Below are 23,244 nucleotides of genomic sequence, written 5' to 3'. Positions count from 1 at the left end.
GTCCTCCTCTGCCAACCGGGTACCACCCGCAGCGCTTTTCCAGACCGTTTCCCGCCCATTGGATTTAATTGAAACTTAGCAAATCTGTAAGTATAAATATTATACTTGCAGATTTGCTGCATTTCAATTAAAGTCAATGGGCAGGAAACGCTCTGGAAATGCTGGGCTTAATGGTCATGCTGCGTTTTTTTCCGCAATGGTAGTCCCGAGCCGAAATTTCCGTATCATGTGCACAGCACTTCAGGATTACCATTGCTATAGCTGGCAGACCTGTTAACAAGCGTTTTTGTAGTGTTTCCAACGAAAACGCATCAAAAACGCTTTGTGTGCCCATAGCCTTAGTTAATTTCTTAGGGCCAGCAGTATCTGCTCAGATGATAAAACTTTTCATCAACAAGAGGAAGACCTAACCCTGGGATTTAAAGAGAGAGTATAAATACAACGATATTAAGAAAGGGTTTGAAAGAGCTACAAACTCCAATAGACAATCTCTCCTAGTCTACAAGTCAATTAACAATAAAAAAAACAACAATCCAATATGGATATGAAACCTCATTATATTATTAACCTTATTTCCAATAGAATCCAAATGAATCAGATTCTCTCTAAACATTGGGCTATTCTCCTAACGGATAAAGATCTAAAACACCAATTAACAAAGGGCCCAATAATGAAATGGCGCAGATCATGCAATTTGGGAGATATTCTTACTAAAAGTCATTATGTTCCCCTGAAGACAAATCGTTTCCTATTTAATAGTAAGGGTCCAGCTTTGGGCTCTTTTCCATGCAAGAGATGCTCTGTATGCAAAAATACTTTAATTCAGCAGTGAATAAAAACTTTAAAATAGTTCATCATATTACCTTTAATACAGAAGCTGCTATATATCATGCCACCTGTCTGTGTAACCTTATATGAATGACCACCTGGACTTTAAAGGTACGCGACACGTACAGGATCATGTTGGGGATATAAAAAATTCAATGAATTGCCAGGACTTAACGTAAAACTATCCCCAGACACTTTTGTGATCATCATAATTGCAACCCGAAGGGCCTTATAGTACAGGGAATAGACCATGGCTAGTTAGGTATTAGAGGTGGTGATCAGAAACCTCTCCAAATGGAGACTAGGTTGATCGTTACCCTTAATACAGCCACACCACATGTTCTCAATGAATTCATTAGTTTCAAGTCTTTTCTATAAATTTTACGTTATTTTAACTCTTGGGCCTTTAGTTTAGTTTGTTTTTTACTTCAACATCATTTTTATTTGATTTTTCAAAACATAAATACATACCATACATCTAATCTGGTACATAGAGAGGTAAGGGTGCTCGTACGCACACTGGGTCTATAACAACTCTATTCACATACTTAATTGGTATAACAGATATAACAAACAACAAAATGAATTAGTTGACAGCATGTCTTATATCTCCTTGAAGCCATCAAGGATAATTAATGCATTTATATCTATGCCAGAAGTCCTGGCCCATTGATTGTTCTCCTCACCATTCTCTTCTTCCTTTTAACCCCTTTACAACCCAAGGTGGTTTGCACGTTAATGACCACGCCAATTTTTACAATTCTGACCACTGTCACTTTATGAGGTAATTACTCTGGAACGCTTCAATGGATCCCACTGATTCTGAGTTTGTTTTTTAGTGACATACTGTACTTCATGATAGTGGTAACATTTCTTCAATTTCACTTGCATTTATTTGTGAAAAAAACAGAAATTTGGCGAAACTTTTGAAAATTTAGCAATTTTCAAAATTTGAATTTTGATGCCCTTAAATCAGAGAGATATGTCACACAAAATAGTTAATAAATAACATTTCCCACATGTCTACTTTACATCAGCACAATTTTGGAACCAACATTTTTTTTTATTGGGGAGCCATAAGAGTTAAAAGATGACCAGCGATTTCTCATTTTTCCAACAAAATTTACAAAACCATTTTTTTTAGGGAACACATCATATTTGAAGTCACTTTGAGGGGTCTTTATGACATAAAATACCCAAAAGTGATACCATTCTAAAAACCACACCCCTCAAGGTGCTCAAAACCTCATTCAAGAACTTTATTAACCATTCAGGTGCTTCACAGGAATTTTTGGAATGCGGAAGAAAAAAATTAACATTTAATTTTTTTCACAAAAATGTTACTTTAGACCCAATTTTTTTTATTTTCGCAGGGGTAACAGGAAAAAATGGACCCCAAAATTTGTTGTGCAATTTCTCCTGGGCACGCAGATACCCCATATGTGGGGAAAAACCACTGTTTGGATGCACGGCAGGGCTCGGAAGGGAAGGAGCGCCATATGACTTTTTGAATGTAAAATTTGCTTGAATAATTAGCAGACGCCATGTTGCATTTGGGGAGCCCCTGATGTGCCTAAACAGTGGAAACCCCCCACAAGTGACACCATTTTGGAAACTAGACCCCTCAGGGAACTTATCTAGATGTGTGGTGAGCACCTTGAACCCCCAGGTGCTTCACAGAAGTTTATAACACTGAGCCGTAAAAATAAAATTTTCACATTTTTCCCACAAAAATGTTTTTCAGCCCCCACTTTTGCAATTTTATAAGGGTAACAGGAGAAATTGCACCATGCAGTTTGTTGTGCAATTTCTCCTGAGTAAGCAGATACCCCATATGTGGGGGAAAACCACTGTTTGGGCGCACGGCAGGGTTCGGAAGGGAAGGAGCGCCATTTGACTTTTTGATTGTAAAATTTGCTTGAATAATTAGCGGATGTGCCCCTGATGTGCCTAAACAGTGGAAACCTCCCACAAGTGACCCCATTTTGGAAACTACACCCTTCAAGGATTTTATCAAGGGGTATAGTGAACATTTTGAACCCAGAGGTACAACACAGAATTTGATAACATTAGGTCATCATATTGAATAAGTTGTAATTAGTCTTGAGCGCAAGTGTTCGCTACTTGAGTTTGCATTGGGTACTCAGGTATGCACCATGTATCAAGGGTGCTCAAGTGACATGCTCGAGTCCCCACTCGCATGTTTCATGGTTATTAGACTCCCCCAAAAAAACATGCGGGGATCGCTCATGCATGGCAGGCAATCCCCGCGAGGTTTTTTTTGGCCGTGAAGCATATGGGGCGGAGACTCGAGCATGTCACTCTGCACCCACGATACTCCATGCATACCCAAGCACCCGATGCAAACTCAAGTAGCGAGCACTTGCGCTCAACACTAGTTGCCATATCGTCTTTTTTTTTTTTTACTTTTGAAAAAAAAAAAACAACCCCAACCCTAACCCTAGCACCAACCCCAACCCCAGCCCTAGCATTATTTTTTACGCCGTTCCTAGTGCGGTATAAGTGATTAGACGACTTTATTCTTCGGGTCGGTGCAATTACAGCGATTCCAGATTCAGATCGGATTTTTATGATTGACAGCTGTCACACACTAAAAGACTCTTTTTTGCAAAGACTAGTTTTTGCATCACCATATTTTGAGAGCTATAATTTTTCCATATTTTGTCCGACAGAGTCATGTGACGGGTTGTTTTTTGCGGGATGAGTTGACGTTTTTATTGGTTCCATTTTCAGGCACGTGATATTTTTTGATCACTTTCTATTCCGATTTTTGAGAGGCAGAATAAACAAAAACCAACAATTCAGGAATTGTGTTTTTTTACATTTTTTTATTCTGCTCCGCATGTGGTAGAATTGATAAGAATTGATAAGGTAGCTTTATTCTTCGGGTCAGTACGTTTACAGCTGTACCACATATCATTTTTCTATGTTTTGGCTCTTTTACACAATAAAAGCTATTTTATAGAAAAAATTATTTTTTTGCATCGCTTTATTCTGAGAGCTACAACTTTTTGATTTTTCGGATGATGGAGCTGTACGGCGGCTTGTTTTTTGTCTTTTTGATCGCGTGTTATTCCATTTTTTGTTTGGCAGTATGATGATAAAGCATTGTTTTTGCTTCGCTTTTTTTTTTTTTTACTGTGTTCACTGAAGGGGTTAACTATTGGGACAATGTTATAGGTCAGGTCGTTCCGGACGCGGCGATACCAAATATGTGTGCTTTTAATTGTTTAAATGCCAGAATTACGGTGTTTTTTGGCCTCCGCAACATTGCAATAAATTGCAAACAGGCGATCAAAACATCAGATCTGCCCCCAAATAGTATCAATAAAAATTTCAGCTCGGCACGCAAAAAATAAGCCCTCACCCTGCCCCGGATCCCAAAAAATTGAGACACTATGGGTCTTGGAAAATGGCAACTTTTTTTTTTTAACAAAGTTTGGATTCTTTTTTCACCACTTAAATAAAAATTACCCTATACTTGTTTGGTATCTACAAACTCGTAATTACCTGGAGAATCAAAATGGAAGGTCAGTTTTAGCTTTTAATGAACATGGTAAAAAAAAACAAAGAAAAAAAACAATTGTAGTATTGAACTTTTTTTGCAATTTCACCTCACTTGGAATTTTTTTCCTGTTTTCCAGTACGCAATATGGTAAAACCAATGATGGCGTTCAAAATTACAACATATCCTGCAAAAAGTAAGCCCTCACATGGCCATATTGACCTAAAAATAAAATAAAAAGTTATGGCTCTGGGAAGGGGAGCAAAAAATTAAAACACATAAATGGAAAATGGCCCTGGGGTAAAGGGGTTAATATTCTTCTTAGGATATAATGGGAGCAATTATACACTATATGAGGATTTTTTAGGTTGTAATATGTTTATATATTGTAGGGTTTCAGGTAGATATTAGGGAGCGTTCACACAGGCCCTGGAACAAAAAAAACAACATATCCTCCTATTTGCTCTATCTAACTTCTAATTTTCAAACCACAATCTGCATATCTGTAGAAACGTCTTTCACTTATCTACAATATAATAATAAGTTCATATTGAAAATTGCTATTTACATATATGATACATTCCTTCTTTGTAGGAAAAATTGGTGGGATCAATTTTTTTTAAATTCACTTTCAGTGCTAAGTATGGCAGTTTCTTTCCCCACCATTGGGAAATTATTCCCTTTTCTAGACACCAATAAACATGTTATTTGCTTTTCAGATACTTTGATTTTAAATACTTTCTCAATAACCTGAGCCTTCAAGAAGACCACCCACTCATTGCATCCGAGACTCGGATGCACCTGGAAAGAGGTACTCCCACTTCTCACATTCATTCATCCACTCACATATCGCAATAGGCTCACAATTAGCTATGTAGACCCAGTAGCCAGTTCACACATCCACATCACACTTCATGCTGCCCCTACTCTCCGTTTTGATAGGCAATAGGTTATGCTTTCCCTTTTAGAGGTCGTGGGTACATTTTTAGAGCAACAAGAAACAAACTTATTAAATTACCACTTAATTTTACATTTAACATAAGAAAAAAAATATAGTGCTTACAAAACAATAAAAAATTTAATAAATAAAAGACACGCATACAAGGTAAAACAGTATAAAACAAATATGGATACATAAAGAAAGCCCTTATAGATTATCTTGATAATTGGACTGTTTGACTTCTACCCTTGTACACATACCATGACCACCCATAACATTCTGATGGAAATCCCAGTGCCTATTTTACAGGATAATGTAATTAATTAAGGAGAAATTACAGCATTGCGCCAAGGGAGAGAAGTTGAAACCTTTTTTATGGCATGCAATAGGACAGATATAATTAGTGTTAAAGCCCTTGAACAGAAAATTTACAATTTTTCTGAAAAAGAAACTAGAATTTTTGGATAAAACAGACATGATTTTCATAACTTGAGTCAGGGAGATCTCCATGGGGCCTCCGAGTGTGCAAGGCAGTTTCTCAATATTATGATGACCCAATTATGATCATATAATCTGGATAATTGGAATGTAGTGGGTCTCCTGTGCTGCTGATGTATGTCAAATCAAGGAGTTAAATCAAATGTCAGTAATCACAGTACAATTTATTCTCTTCGCATTTCGAAGCGATCCAACTTTTTCTTCAGGAGAACCAGAGATTGTATACAGGTACACATAAGAGTCTTTAAATAGTGTGAAAACTCAAATAATATTGTCAAGGAATAAACGCCAACATGGGGTGTGAGTGATTCATTCATTGTCATTGCAATTAAAATTCATGAAAAAAGGGATAAAAAAAAGAGAAAAAGGAAGAAGGAAGAAAAAAAAGAGAAGATAAAAGGGAGGGGGAAACACTGGAAGATGAAAGTGCTAACAATATAAATTGTTTGTTATTTGTATTGGTTTTTGGTTTTAGGAAATGTACTTAATTTCATTACTAAAACAGTTCATATTATATTATGACTTAATATCTAATGAATTGTGGAATAAAAAAAATAAAAATAAAATGAACATTAAAAAAATAATACAAAATATTAATTAAAAAAATGAAATAATTGAGCTAAATATAAAAAAAAAATATTTAAAGACTTGAAGAAATTAAAATGAGAAATAAAAATTGTGTCCTGTTCTTATTTAACAATAAGGAGATGAATGGAAGATGTGTTTTGAGAGTGTAGGAAAGGAGAAAACACATTCTAGGTATCCTATCTGATTTTGAATACTATCAATTTACATCCATTGATCCTCTGCCACGAATACATTCTCAATACAATTCACTCATTAATATTTTTTTTTTATTTAATATTTTTAACACAAATGAAAAAAGGTTTCAAATTATGAGTTGCACCACCACTCCATTTTTAACCATTTTCCAAAACTCCATAAAAATCTTGTAAACCCACCTGGCAGACCTATTATTTTGTGACTGGCTCCCTAATGAGCAATCTCTCATACTCTATTGATAAGATAATGCAAAACCATGCATTCGAAAGGGATTCCAAACAGCTTATTGGTCTTCTCCAAGAGATTAAGTGGTGTGACACCTACAAATTCATTACATTAGATGTGTCTGCTATGTATTCTAATATTGCACACAAAATTGCTTTAGCCTGTATAGAGAAATATAGCTTTCATTTGATGAGAGACTATCACATCACCAAAAACAATTCATTCTAACAGGTCTTTTATATTGAAGAATAATTATTTATTTTCTAAGGGACACACTACCACCAGATACGTGGGACAGCCGGTTCAATGAAAAATGGCCAAAGGAAAAATGCTTACAGTGATGAATGCCCAAAAGAAAATTGGCCACATGGAAATTCAACCATGCAGAATGTTGCCCACATTGAGATTTGCCCACACAGATTTGCACTATTGCAGCATCACAAAGTTTCGAATCTGAGATATTTGAGGTGCAAGGTAAAGATGTTCACATGATATGTGATCAACTTGTGATTTTGGGTTGACCTAGTGCAAAAATTATGAAGATCTGTGGTTTTGAAACACAGTCCGGTTTCATCACTCACTGATTCTGCCTTACCCTCACCAGCCCAGCACATAGCAGCACATGCCGAGCTCAGGAAAAACGAGCAAGCAGTGTGGTCCAGAGGATAGCTATTACTGCTATCTGTACTCACAAAGGTATCGCTGTGATATCTGTGGTGTTACATAGGACTGCAGGTCACATCTACTGCATTATCTGTACTCCGAGACATCACTGTTTTACATGTGGGGGTACATAGGACTGAGTGGGACATAAAAGGGGTTGTCTGCCCTTTTTCAGAGGGTAGGTCATCAGTAGTTGATGGATGGGGGTCCACCACTTGGGAACGACATGCATCATCTGGTCATCTGGCACAATGTTTCTTGCATCAGGCAGGAGGTTGTCATAAGTGGAGCGGGGAGGAAGTGCGTGTGAAGGTTGGTCAGGACTGGATGTAATGTCAATTTTTGGATACTAAACCCATCATGGAATTCATCTAGGGGATTGCTGAGCATTTGCTCTCATAATTGGTTCACAAAACGTTTTAAAATGTGGATGTGAAAACGATTATTATTATTTTTTCCTCTAAAATGTTGTTTTTGCCCCAAATTTGTAATTTTCACAATGGATAACAGGAGAAAACAGACTTCATAATTTGTTACACAATTTCTCCCAAACAAGATAATAACCCCATATGTGTTAAAAAAGACTGCTGTTTGGGCTGTTAGGTGAAGCTAGACTCCACAATTTATTGCATAATTGTTCACTAATGTGGTGATGCCCCATATGTTGTCAGAACCTACTGTTTGGCCGCACGTCAATTCTCAGAAGGAAGGAGCACTATTTGGCTTTTGGCGCACAGATTTTGCTAGAATAGTTTGCAGTTGACATTAGCAGAGCCCTGAAGATGCCAGGACAGCAGAAAAACACTTAAAATGACCCCATTTTAAGCAATGGCCCCTCTATCAGTATTTGGTCAGTATTTTTTCTCAGGAGTGGGAGCCAAAACCAGCGGATCCGCTCTGTACGCTTCGTACACGCGCGGGTCTGCTCCGTACACCTCGTACACACGCGGCTCCGCTCCATATGCCTCGTATACACGCGGCTCCGCTCCGTACACTCACTGCTCCGCTCCATATGCCTCGTACACATGCAGCTCCGCTCCGTACACACATGGCTTCACTCCGTACACCTCATACACAAGGATCCGCTCCGTACACCTCGTTCACACGGATCCGCTCTGTACACCCTGTACACACGCGGCTCCAGTCCGTACACCTCGTACACACACGGCTCTGGTCCGTACACCTCGTACACATGGCTCCGCTCCGTACACACGCGGCTCAGCTCTGTACACCTCGTACACACATGGCTCTGCTCCGCACACCTTGTACACACGTGGCTCAGCTCCGTACAACTCGTACACATGGCTCTGCTCCGTACACCTCGTACATGCGCGGCTCCACTCTGTACACCTCGTACACACACGGCTCCGCTCTGCACACCTCGTACACACGCGGCTCCGCTCCGTACACACGCGGCTCCGCTCCGTACGCCTCGTACACATGGCTCCGCTCCGTACGCCTCGTACACATGGCTCCGCTCCGTACACGCGTGGCTCCGCTCCGTACGCCCCGTACACGCGCGGCCCCGCTCCGTACGCCCCGCACACGCGCGGCTCCGCTCCGTACGCCCCGCACACGCGCGGCTCCGCTCCGTACGCCTCGTACACGCGCGGCTCCGCTCCGTACGCCTCGTACACGCGCGGCTCCGCTCCGTACGCCTCGTACACGCGCGGCTCCGCTCCGTACGCCTCGTACACACGCGGCTCCGTACACTTCGTACACTCGCGGCTCCGCTCCATACACCTCGCACATACGCGGCTCCGCTCCATACACCTCGTACACGCGCGGCTCTGCTCCATACACCTCGTACACACGCGGCTCTGCTCCGTACACCTCGTACACACACGGCTCTGCTCCGTACACCTCGTACACACACGGCTCCGCTCCGTACACCTCGTACACGCGCGGCTCCGCTCCGTACACCTCGTACACGCGCGGCTCCGCTCCGTACACCTCGTACACACACGGCTCCGCTCCGTACACCTCGTACACGCGCGGCTCCGCTCCGTACACCTCGTACACACATGGCTCCGCTCCGTACACCTCGTACACACGCGGCTCTGCTACATCCACACTGTAAACCCCTCCTGACCCCACACATAACCTTCCCCTCATCCAGCACCATGACAACCAGCACAGCAGAGTCCTGCATCCACTGAGGCCCCTGATCATGTGACCCCTGACTCCTCCCCTCCTGTGACCTCATCACAGGTCCTGTGCACACAGAACAGCCATATATGTGGTGGCAGCTCTGCAGGTGGAGGTATGTGGGGAGACCCCATTACTGGGCGTGGGGGGCATTAACCTGCTCAGTGCTGAGACAAAGTAGGTGTATTTGTGTTATCAGTTTCTAAGAATTACACATTATTTTTCCCTTTCCTCTGATAGATACATATGACAGAACTGTGAACAATAGGAAATAAGGAAACACATGTTGCTCACATAGTACAGCGCCCATTTCTTGGCCCCACACAGGATAATGTTCCTACGAGTGATGGGCGAGCAGGTCGAACGCTCGGACGGGCTCGTCTTGAGTACCAAGTATAAGGGAAGTCAATGGGAAACTCGAGCACTTTTCCGGCAGACCCTAAAAGGAGGGGGGGGGGGGGGGGGGGCAGGAAAATCACTGAAATGGATGGAAATGGGACTCAAATGACATAGGAACAGTATGGGGAGGTCGCTGCTGGGAACAGTGTTGTCAGAGTATTCCTCCACTTTTATAGACTGACAATGAAACATACAAAGCCGGAGATAAAATGGATTTTACAAGAAAAAATGTTAGGAAACATTCTTTCTTGTATAAATAAGGCAAAATTAAAAAGAGAAAATAAAACCCGCCTCCTCCACCCCTTAGGCTGTGTTCACACATAGCATTTTTGCTGCATTTTTGCATTTTCTCATCGCTTTCAATGGTGAAAAAAACATTAATCGGTAATTGTAATTTTAACATTTTACTCCCCTTATCTGGGCATGTGGTGTGTGTGACATGGTCAGACACATCCTGTTTAACATATGAAGGAGGGACTCTGAAAGTCACAAAGCCTATACGGACAACGCAAGAACTGGCAAACATTATAAGGAAGAGGGCTACACCCTGCATTAGGCCTTCACACGTCCTGATATTTCTGGTCTGGAAACATCAGTACCGCTGTTATCCGTGTCTATGTGTGCTATCCGTGTGCATCATCCATGTGACACGTACTGGAATAATATGAAATATAGAAATGACAGATGTTTACGTGTTAAAGATGTGCTAACATAGATGATAGATTAATAGATATCTAATTATTGTCTTACGTGTGTACGAATAGTTTACTGTATTTGTTAAAAAATAAATGAAAAAAATGACATGGGGCCTCCCTTATCTAATATATATAATTGTCTTATCCCGTCTGTCTGTCCTTCTGTCCCGGAAATCCCACGTCGCTGATTGGTCCGGCCGCGGCCAATCAGCAACGCGGGATTTCAGAACAAGATGGCGGCCGATAGCGGCTCATCTGCCACACTGAGGCATCGCGACCAATCAGCGATATTGGCGCCAAATTTACACTCTCGCCCTCACACGCTCACCCACACACGCTCACCCTCGCACACTCACCCCCAGACGCTCCCACCCCACAGACGCTCCCACCCTCAGACGCACACCTCCACACGCTCACCCGCTCACCCTGTGCTAGCCGGTCATCTCCCGGCAGCTCGCAGCAGAAGTACCCCGACCGGCGGCCTCGCTCCCCGGTCCTCCAAAATTCATTAGGGGCCCCAGGGGATACATTGGGGGGTTAATTTAAATTGGTGCACAACCCATTTAAATACTGCTTCGCTGATTAGTCGCGCCCGGTCGGCCGCATACATACATACATATTCTAGAATACACGATGCGTTAGAATCGGGCCACCATCTAGTTTTTGATAACCATCCAAGGTGCATCACATTAGAAACGTCAATTCTGGTGCTTTGCCCTGCTCTTCCCAATTGCCTTGGTGCGGTGGCAATCGGGAAAATGGTAATTGGGGTTGATGACAGTTGTGATTTGTCAAATTACTAAACCGGTAATAAAAACACACAGACACAGAGAAAAAAACACTTTGTTTAAGAAAAAAGCAGATCCGCAGTAATCCAACAAATCTGAAGTAGTCCAGAAATGGATAACTGAAAGGTATAAAAAGTCAGCAACAAACACAAGAGACAGTCCCTCGTTCACCAATTTATTTGTAAAAATCTTCCCACGATGATCCATTGTAATCCACGTTCCTCGATTCTTGCACTGGCGACTGTGAAAAGCAGTCAAGTAACTGCTATTCTCAGGCGCCAGGTAGTAATGTCAATGCTCATCATCGTTGCAGGGGTCTCACTGAGCGCAGCGAGACTTGGCAGCTCTGATGGTCGTTGTGAAGACCTGTGGTCTTCCGTGGCCGCGACGCTACTCAGACAACACAGGGTGAGGGTAAAACAGCGTGGCAATACTTTATTGAAACACAAAACGGACAATAAACACACACCAGTCCCAGCAAATACCCAAGATGGTACAACATTACACCTTCTCACCCTTCCTTCTCCGCCCGCCTGGGAAAGAACAGCTGCGACTTTGGAGACGTCCAGGTCCAACTTTTTGATGTTCCTTGATTCTCTGGGCTCAAGTCTGACTCCTACAGAAGCATATCTCCTTTTTAAGTACACATCCACAGGTCAAAGGGTTTTTGGAGGGCAGCCTCACATGGCTAAGCTATCATTGTTTGAGCTAATCTATTTACATAGTTGGTATCACAGGGGCTATTGTAAATAAACATCTAGGTGACTTTTAGTACAATTTGTCATTAGCATAATAAACATGATTGTTTCCAAAAGAATAGAATTCAACATTCAGGGTTATACAAATACTGGTCTGTTCTTATTGACCAGACACAAATACACAAAGATAATAGGGTATTTATCTTGGATTAACAAGTCTAAACGTTTTAAGATTTTACTCTGTATCGTCACAGTCATTGTAGTTACTACCTGGGTCTGATTATAACCAAACCTTTCCCACAGAAATCACGCTAAGGAAGAATAACAAGATCCAGAGGTTCCCATTCAGTATTCTCACATCAATCACCCCCACCACACTGTTAGATCCAGCTTCAAGCACCTTCTCTGATAGCATCATCCAGTCTTCAGCTTACCATACTTAAATTATCTTCAACTCCCCCCTCACACTTCAAGGCCAGAATATAAACATTCAGATCTGCTTTTTTGTGCAGGGCTACTCATAAAATTCACCATCTGGAGACCTCCTGTTTATAGTTGTTTGCCATACCTGGTGCTATTGCACCAAGCGGTCAGACAGCCGCGAGCCACACATCATGGGCCCACGAGCCACATGGGAACCTGTGGCATAAGCAGTAATTAACATAGAAGTGATTGGGTTTATGGAGGGGCAGTTTTAGTAAGATATTCAACTTATCTTCCTGTCCAGTCATGATGAGAGACTACAACATCTACACATTACAGTGGGGAGAAAAAGTATTTAGTCAGCCACCAATTGTGCAAGTTCTCCCACTTAAAAAGATGAGAGAGGCCTGTAATTGACATCATAGGTAGACCTAAACTATGAGAGACAAAATGAGAAAACAAATCCTGAAAATCACATTGTCTGATTTGGAAAGAATTTTTTTTTTTAAATTTTGGTGGAAAATAAGTATTTGGTCAATTACAAACAAGCAGGATTTCTGTCTCTCACAGACCTGTAACAACTTCTTTAAGAGCCTCCTCTGTCCTCCACTCATTACCTGTAGTACTGGCACCTGTTTGAACTTGTTATCGGTAAAAGAAAAGACACCTGTCCGCAACCTCAAACAGTCACACTCCAAACTCCACTATGGTGAAGACCAAAGAGCTGTCGAAGGACACCAGAAACAAAATTATAGCCCTGCACCAGTCTGGGAAGACGCCTCATGTTTTACCTTATTATCTCCAGTACTTGTATCATTACATGAGATCTTTATGATGTTACATTTTCTCCCTATTCAGGTCCTTACAATATTGGATCCGCTCAGTGGAAATCTTCTATATAAGAGAATTTTCCTGATTGACTCATCAAGGATGGATAGGAACAGGGACAAGATGGCGGAGAGGATATTACACCTCACCCTAGAGATCCTCTTCCGGCTTACTGGAGAGGTGAGAGATTCTGATGACATCACATTACATCATTCTTATCTATGGGAATAACAGATGGACAGAACTGGAGAGGTGAGGGCTCTGGAATTGTCTGTAGTGAGATTTATTAATGTGTCTCTCCATAACCAGGATTACACAGTAGTGAAGAAGACCTCTAGTGAGCGCAGTCTGGCCCCTGTGTCTGAGGGATGGGAAAGACCCCTGAGCCCAATCATGGGGCCTCCACCACACCCCCTGATTCAGGACATCAATGACCAGAAGATCCTAGAACTCACTTACAAGATGGTTGAGCTGCTGACAGGAGAGGTGACACTGCTGGGAATGCTGGGATGTTATACAGTAATGCTGTAAAGGGATCGAGGGATGAATGTATCATTGTATGTGTCAGGTTCCTGTAAGGTGTCAGGATGTCGCCGTCTATTTCTCCATGGAGGAGTGGGAGTATTTGGAAAGACACAAAGATCTGTACAAGGATGTCATGATGGAGGTACCCCAGCCCCTCACATCACCAGGTAACAGACAGGACTAAATACACACGGCCTATGATTAACTGTATGTAAAGAATGAATTCAGTCCCTGTATGTGTTTCCTCCAGTTGTATCCAGTACGAGGACAACACCAGAGAGATGTCCCAGTCCTCTTTTTCCACAGGACTGTAAGCAAGAAAATCCCAATGTTAATCAGGATCATCAGGTAGATGGAGAGAAGGTGTCATGAGATCTCCCCTATGATGTGTAGACGGCTGTGAAGGTCTTGTGTTCAGTCTTGTTTTATCCACCAGTAGTATATGTTTTATACTTGTGTAATGAGAACGGTGGAGATGGCAGGATTAGAGCTGATCATAGATGTGACTTCTCCATCTCTCTGTGACTTTTACAATATTTGTTTTAGGTTAAAGATCTGACTCGTATTAATACTACAGACACATATGTGAGGGGTGATGAGCGGTGTAAAGAGGAGATTCGTACACATAACTGGCCAGGTGAGTAGTTAGTACTAAAAGCAAAGAAGTCACAGATTTTTCTCAGTCACTGGCTTAGGCTGCTTTATCGGTGGTGTTGTCCCACCAGATCACAATGAAGTGCTCACCATACTGCCAATAGACAACTGCATGCTCTTCTATCCAAAACTGTCATTCTTGGTGGGGTTAAAAAGTCCTCATTTTCTCTACCGAATTTCCAAGACCTAAATTTAACACAACTGATTACTGGACTTATATCAAAGAGTTCTCTCTAAATTGCTAATATGTTTTCAAGAAACTCATCTGACAGAAAATATTGGACTCTACGATAGTTTGGATTACCAAGAGCCACTAAGTCACATATTCTAATTACCCAGAGATGTTGTACCACTACTTACTAAATCATTCTTGATGAAGACTGTCGGGGTTTAATGTGATCAATATGTTATTGTTGTTATCAGATACTCTGATTTAACTCGTTCCTCAGGGAGCCAATCTTGATGGTCATATCCAGGCCCTATTTCTCAAAACTGCATTTGAGATTGCTTTTTTTTCCGTGACACATTTTACTTTTTATTTATGAAAATATCTGAAATTTGCAAAAAATTTAGAAGAATTGGCAATTATCAAACTTTGAATTGAATTTTTATGTCCTTGATACAGATAATCGTACCACACAAAATAGTTAATAAATAATGTTTACCATATTTTTCCTATATGTCAGCAGCATTTTTCGAATATCCTAATTGTTTTTAGAATGTTAGAAGCAGTGGTGTGCCGCCCATAGAGGCAGATCACGTGACTAGTATGGGGCTCGAGGGTTCAGGGGGCCCGGTGTCAGCTGTCCTGTCCATAGACACGCCCCTCTAGATTACTACGCTGCATGCACACCAGAGAAGACCTGAGCAGCTATTTACCTCAGGTCACTGTGACAGCTGTGGGATCATGCTGACACCTGTCAGCATGATGCCACAGCGCTCTAACCGCGGTAATGCTATTACTGCCGATCATAGCCTGTGTTTCCTGTGCTGTCACGCAAATGACAGCTCGGAAACCAGGTATATTCGTCTCCCCCTTTCACATGAATGGGGTCCGGGTTCGGGTACTGTTCTGGTACCCGAACTTTTAATAAACTGTTCGGCATTCAGCTCAATTAGCCGAAACCAAACAGTCACGGGTTCGCCCATCACTAGTCAGGACTTGTAGGGGGGCTGTGGGGCCTTATACTGTGGAGGGGACTACCGTGGGGTCATCATACTGTGTGTGGGGCCTGTGGGGACCATCATATTGTGGTGAGGACTACTGTGGGCGCCAACATTTCTGTATGTGGGGGACCTGTGCAGGCCATTATACTGTGGGTACCTTCATCATATTGTATGGAGGTCCTGTGGAGATCATGATACAGTGGAAGACCTGTAGGGCCATCATACTCTGTATGGGCGGCTGTGAGGGCCATCATACAATGTGGGTCTGAGGAGATCATCATACCTTTTGGGAACCATAATACTGTGTGAGGGAAGGGGTTTGCTGGGGGGGCCAATCATACAATGTGAGTATATGGGGGGCCATCATACTGTATGGGTGTTTGTGAGGGCATCATACTTTTCTGGGAGGACTATGGGGTCATCATACTGTGCGTGTGGAGGTTACAGTAGGGGAATTTACTGTAGGGGGGTATAATACAGTGTGTTGGATGCATGTTTTGGGGTATTTAAATCTATAGGGCGATAAAAAGGGGTGAGAACACTAAAGAGCTTCAGTATGGGCACATTCACTATGTACATGCCACAAGACATGTCCATTTCCCTGTTTTCAAAAGTTGAGAGATATGCCCTTTTGTGAAAGCGCCTATATACTGCGATTCCACTTACCCTGCTGAATTTTTTTTTTCTATTATGGGGGGGCCCAATTTGGACTTTTGCTATGGGGCCCCATGATTTCTATGTACGCCTCTGGTTAAATGCTTAGCATAAAGTTTTCATATGTTACCCTCACTCTGCATCCAACTCACCCCAAACCAACTCAGATGGGCTAAGGTTGGGTGATTGTGGAGGTGATGTCATCTGACGCAGCAATTCATCCCTCCTCTTGTTGGTCACATAACCTTTAGGGTCCGTGCCCATGATGCATTTTTCAAGCGTTTTTGCTGCGGAATTTTTGCAGCGTAAACGCTTGTAAAACGCTTTGTAATCCTTCCCCCGTGGTCCCCAATGTCAATTCGCAATTTCAATGCCCATGCTGCGGAATTTTCCGCAGCGTTTTTGATGTGTGGAAAATTCCGCAGCATGTTCATTGTGTGTTTACGCATGCAGAATTGCCTTCTCAATGCATTAAAAAACGCAAGGCAATTCCACATGTGCAAAACGCTTGAAAAACGCTTGTCAAGTTACGCACACGTTTTTCCGGGCAAGGACATGCAGAAATTAAGCGGAAATTTTCCGCTTCATTTCTGCATCGTGGGCACATAGCCTTATACAGCTTTGGGTGTTTTGGTTCATTGTACTTTTGGTAGTAATTTTAAAATGGTTTGTACAAATTTTTTCTATAGGAGATTTGGCTTCTTTTTTATATAGGTTTTTTAATGTTGACTCAATTTAAATATTGTATATCACTGCGCATGTCTGAGGAAGGGGCATGTACCCGAAACATTGTATCAAGATGGCGTGTGGTGCTATATGTTGAAACTTTCTTCTTTATCTCCACTGTTCACCGATGTTATAGAGTTATGGAGTTAAAGACTCAGTTATAATTGCCTGTTTTGGGTGAATATAATATGTTCCATTTTTTACACTTAAGTAACGGTAATATCTGCAATTGGAAGATAGATATCAAGTATTGAGGAAAAAATATTTACCACTTGGTGTTCTTCTTGGTGTCTATTTTGAAACCATAGGCACTTTCCTGAAATTAGCACAAAGTGGATGTTTTAAAGTTACAATTGGAAATTTGCCATCTTAGTGGCCAATACATACATCCCAGCTTGTGCTCCTGGAGACACGCACGCCATAAATTAAGCTTATTCGTACTACAGCTATGGTAAAAATGTGGACATTAACTGTGGTTGGGCACAATGCAAGGCTTAGAAACGAGGGGACATGTGGCTTTGAGAGTGCAGCTTTTGCTGGATTAGTTTATGGAAGCCATGTTGCTTTTCCAGAGCCTTTGAGCTATTACTAATGAGGACACCCTCTATTTTTGCATTGACGGATGATGAACTTTAATGAAGGCTTGTTTTTTTGTGGGATGAGTAAAAGTTTCCATTGATCTCATTTTGGGTTATTAACTTTTTTGGTGGATTTTTATTTCAATATTTGGAGGAATAAAGAGTAAATTACTCAAACAAGTTCTATTTGTCCTTGCTCTAAGGCGAAGTATACAGTGATATTGTGAACGTTTTTTCTTTTATTAAGGAATAACTGAATTATGCTATATAACTTGCAATTTCTATGGACATTTTATATAGAAATGTTGTAAGAATATAATTTTTAAGGATAGTTTATTCAAAATAGTAATTGTTTTTATTCTTGGCAGATGACTGTACCAGGAGATCTGAGGGACAGCTGACATCTTCTGTTTTTAAATCAGATGACATTGATATCACACAAGATACAATTGAAGGAAATGTCATCATGACTCCAGATATACCATCATCCCTTCACAGCAAAAATCTGTCATCTCATCCTTTTACACAGGCCCGGTCTTCTGATTCATCACAGACTATTGAGAAAAATAAAAGTCACTCAGGGATAGAATGTGGGAAATATTTTAACCAGAAATCAGATCTTGTTAAACATGAGAAAATTCACAGTAGGCAGAAGCCATTTTGTTCAGAACCTGGAAAATGTTTTGAAAAGAAATCAAATCTTGTGAAACAGCAGAGAATTCACACAGCTCAGAAGCCATATTCATGTTCAGAATGTGGGAAATGTTTTGCAAAGAAATCAATTCTTGTTAATCACCAAAAAATCCACACCGGTGAGAAACCTTATTCATGTCCACAGTGTCAGAAATGTTTCATAGACAAATCAAGTCTTAATACACATCTTAGACATCATACAGGGGAGAAACCATTTTCATGTTCAGAATGTGGGAAATGTTTTGCAGATAAATCAAATCTTGTTCGACACCGGAAAGTTCACACAGGGGAAAAGCCATATTCATGTTCAGAATGTGGGAAATGTTTTGCATCTAAATTACATCTTGTTAAACATACCAGAAGTCACACAGGGGAGAAGCCATATTTATGTTCAGAATGTGAGAAATGTTTTGCAGATAAATCACAACTTATTACACATCAGAGAACTCACACAGGGGAGAAGCCATTTTTCTGTTTAGAATGTGGGAATTGTTTTACGCAGAAGTCAAGTCTTGTTGCACATCAGAGAACTCACACAGGGGAGAGGCCATTTTCATGTTCAGAATGTGGGAAATGTTTTGCAAAAAAGTCAAATCTTGTTAAGCATCAGAGAAGTCACACAGTGGAGAAACCATTTTCATGTTCGGAATGTGGGAAATGTTTTATAGAGAAATCACATCTTGCTAGACATCAGAGAACTTGCACAAAGGAGAGGCCGTTTTCATGTTTAGAATGTGAGAAATGTTTCGCAAAGAAGTCAAATCTTGTTAATCACCAGAGAATTCACACAGGGGAGAAGCCATATTCATGTTCAGAATGTGGGAAATGTTTTACAGAGAAATCACATCTTGCTACACATCAGAAAATTCACACAGGGGAGAAGCCATTTTCATGTTCAGAATGTGGAAAATGTTATACTCACAAATGTAATCTTCTTAAACATCAAAAATCTCACACAGGATAAGCCATTATCATAACTAGAAAGTGAGAGGAATTACTTTCAGATCATATTTTGTTAGCCATCCAAAAAACTCACATGAAGAGAAGCAATATATTTAAATTACAAATTATACAAACAATCATATAACAGACAGTCATGGTATAGACATGTAAATGACAAAGCAAAAGCAATTTAGAACCTATGAGATTGAAAAATAAATGGTTACTAACAAACCTCTTTTATCTAAAAAGCAATACTCCATGTGCATTGTATATTTCACTTATATACTAATATACACTGCTCAAAAAAATAAAGGGAACACTTAAACAACAGAATATAACTCCAAGTAAATCAAACTTCTGTGAAATCAAACTGTCCACTTAGGAAGCAACACTGATTGACAATCAATTTCACATGCTGTTGTGCAAATGGAATAGACAGTAGATGGAAATTATTGGCAATTATCAAGACACCCTCAATAAAGGAGTGGTTCTGCAGGTGGGGACCACAGACCACATCTCAGTACCAATGCTTTTTATTGGATGTTTTGGTCATTTTTGAATGTTGGTTGTGCTTTCACACTCGTGGTAGCATGAGATGGACTCTACAAACCACAGAAGTTGCTTAGGTAGTGCAGCTCATCCAGGATGGCACATCAATGCAAGCTGTGGCAAGAAGATTTGCTGTGTCTGTCAGCGTAGTGTCCAGAGGCTGGAGGCGCTACCAGGAGACAGACCAGTACACCAGGAGACGTGGAGGGGGCTGTAGGAGGGCAACAACCCAGCAGCAGGACTGCTACCTCCGCCTTTGTGCAAGGAGAAACAGTAGGAGCACTGCCAGAGCCGTGCAAAATGACCTCCAGCAGGCCACAAATGTGCATGTGTCTGCACAAACGGTTAGAAACCAACTCCATGAGGGTGGTATGAAGGGCCGACATCCACAGATGGGGGTTGTTCTCACAGCCCAACACCGTGCAGGACGTTTGGTATTTGCTACAGAACACTAGGATTGGCAAAGTCGCCACTGGCGCCCTGTGCTCTTCACAGTTTAAAGCAGGTTCACACTGAGCACATGTAACAAACGTGACAGAGTCTGGAGACACAGTGGAGAGCGATCTGCTGCCTGCAACATCCTTCAGCATGACCGGTTTGGCAGTGGGTCAGTAATGGTGTGGGGTGGCATTTCTTTGGAGGGCCGCACAGCCCTCCATGTGCTCGCCAGAGGTAGCCTGACTGCCATTAGGTACCGAGATGAGATCCTCAGACCCCTTGTGAGACCATATGCTGTTGCGGTTGGCCCTGGGTTCCTCCTAATACAGGACAATGCCTGACCTCGTGGCTGGAGTGTGTCAGCAGTTCCTGCAAGATGAAGGCATTGAAGCTATGGACTGACCTGCTCGTTCCCCAGACCTGAATCCGATTGAGCACATCTGGGACATCATGTCTCGCTCCATCCACCAACGTCACGTTGCACCACAGACTGTCCAGGCACGTGGAGGCCACACACAATACTGAGCCTCATTTTGACTTGTTTTAAGGACATTACATCAAAGTTGGATCAGCCTGTAGTGTGTTTTTCCACTTTAATTTTGGGGGTGACTCCAAATCCAGGCCTCCATTAGTTAATAAATTTGATTTCCATTGATGATTTTTGTGTGATTTTGTTGTCAGCACATTCAACTTTGTACAGAACAAAGTATTCAATGAGAATATTTCATTCATTCAGATCTAGGATGTGTTATTTGAGTGTTCCCTTTATTTTTTTGAGCAGTGTATATATTGTGACAGGGTCACTGGCGATATATGTGAGGGGAGATATGTGTCACGGAGGTTGTTATCTTCCGTGATGTGAAACCCAGAAGCTTGTCTCCAGCATGTTAGGTGCTGAAGAGGTTAATTAGCCATGTTTGGGTTGTTTTTTTTTTTGCTAGTGGTTGTAAGAGATGGGCGCTAAGGCCACTCACCATATCTTCACCTCAAGGGTGTAGCTGGATAAGTTAAATCTCCAGCTACTGAGCTTTTGTTTCCTGTGGTATGTTTGGAGACAGAGGAGTCTCCTGTGTGGGACTTCAGAGAGAGCTGAAGTGGATTATAACCTGAGCGGGCGAATCCCGCATGTTTAAGAACTGCGCTATACTTTATCTTTTGTTTTGCAATTATGCCAACAAGGCCATATTTATTTTGTTGAATTGTTGAACCTGCAGTGCTTCATGCCATATTGAATAAACCTGCAGACGAAAACGTTCCTGCGTCTACCTCTGGAAGCGTACGAGTGATTCAGTCTACCACAATATATATAATATATGGACAAAAGCATTGCAACCTCCCTGTTCAAAAATAAACATAAACAAAAAATACCAACATATCCTGATATCTCTTCTAACTTCCAATCTTACGCATTTACCATTCATTACTGTTTCTTTCAATCCATAATCTCCATATCTGTACAAATGTCTTTCACTTATCTATATTATAATAATAATAAAGTTCATATTCCAAATTGCTAATTACATATAGTCCAAAAAGAAAAAGCCCCAGCACCTGTGTACCGCGTGCTGCCTGTGTATACCAGTGATATTCAGGGACCCTGTTCAACACCTCATGCCATTTGTTCCGGGTGCTATTGCAGAAACAAAGTCATTGGAATAGTTCATGTGGAAAAAGAAGAAAAAAAATACTTTAAGGAAACGTCTTTATTCTGTCACATTAAAAACGATGAGGCTGGGAAGCATGTGGAACACACTACTGACGACGGCCGGAGCGCGAAACGACCATCGTCCATAATGTGTTTCAGATGCTCACCTGCCTCATCATTTTTAATGTGACAGATTACAGAAGTGCTATTTACATATATTATCCATTCCTTCTTTGTAGGAACAATTGATGGGATGCTTTTTTTTTAAATCACCTTCATTGCTAAGTATAGTAGTTTTTTCCTCACCATTGGGAAATGATACACCCATACACATATTATTTGTTTTTTTGGGTAGTTTGGTTTTAAATACCTCAATTGCTTCAATATCCTGACCCATCAAGAACGCCAAGACAAGAGGGACTCCACTTCTCACACTAACTCATCCACTCATCAATCGCAATTAGCCCACAGTAAGCTAAGTTCACCCCACAGCTAGTTCACACATCCAAATCACGCTTCCTCCTGGCCCTACTTGCCAGTTTGATAAGCCAGTGGGACGCCTTCCCTTGGTAACTCATTAGAATACAAACCACTTTGCTTTACCAAACACTTCTTGCACTCTGGTTTACCAAGGGTAGCACAACAAAGTTATTTTTTCCCTCCTCAAGGTTGTTGGTACATTTAGAAAAACAAGAAGCAAACTTATTAAATTTTACATTCAATATATGAAAAAAATACAGTGCTTACAAAAATAATAAAAAGATGAAATAAAAAAACATCCACACAAGGTAAAAACAGTATAAAACAAAAAGGGATAAAGAGAGCCTGTATAGATTATATTGATAATTGGACTGTTTGGCTTCTACCCTTGTACACATGCCATGAGCACCCATAACATTCCTATGTAAATCCCAGTACCTATTGCACAGGATAATGCAATTAATAAAGGAGAAATTATGGCATTGCAGCAAGGGAGGGAAGACATAGAAACCTTTTTTTTATGGCATGCAAGGGCACGGATGTAACATATATTCTTAGCGTTGAACAGAGGATTTACAAGTTTTTTGACAAATAGATTGTTGTGGACAAAACAGACACTAAAATCATATCTTGAGTCTGGAGATCTCCATGGGGCCTCCGAGTGTTCAAGGTGGTTTCTCAATATTATAACACTGTATTTCTAGCCAAATGTGAAAAAGCGCACATAGATCATTCATTATGGTTGTCCAGA

General features: G+C 41.3%; 1 pseudogene; it reads left to right on the top strand.

Annotated features, from left to right (window-relative positions):
- LOC141271420 (uncharacterized) overlaps positions 1-21,635 on the top strand; it is a 101,222-nt pseudogene extending 79,587 nt beyond the window's left edge.
- The last annotated feature ends 1,609 nt before the right edge of the window (positions 21,636-23,244 follow it).

This window comes from Phyllobates terribilis, unplaced genomic scaffold (genome assembly GCF_046119375.1).
Source record: "Phyllobates terribilis strain yellow unplaced genomic scaffold, ASM4611937v1 Scaffold_5__5_contigs__length_657084704, whole genome shotgun sequence".
NCBI lineage: Eukaryota > Metazoa > Chordata > Amphibia > Anura > Dendrobatidae > Phyllobates > Phyllobates terribilis.
This window is presented reverse-complemented; position numbering and strand designations above follow the sequence as displayed.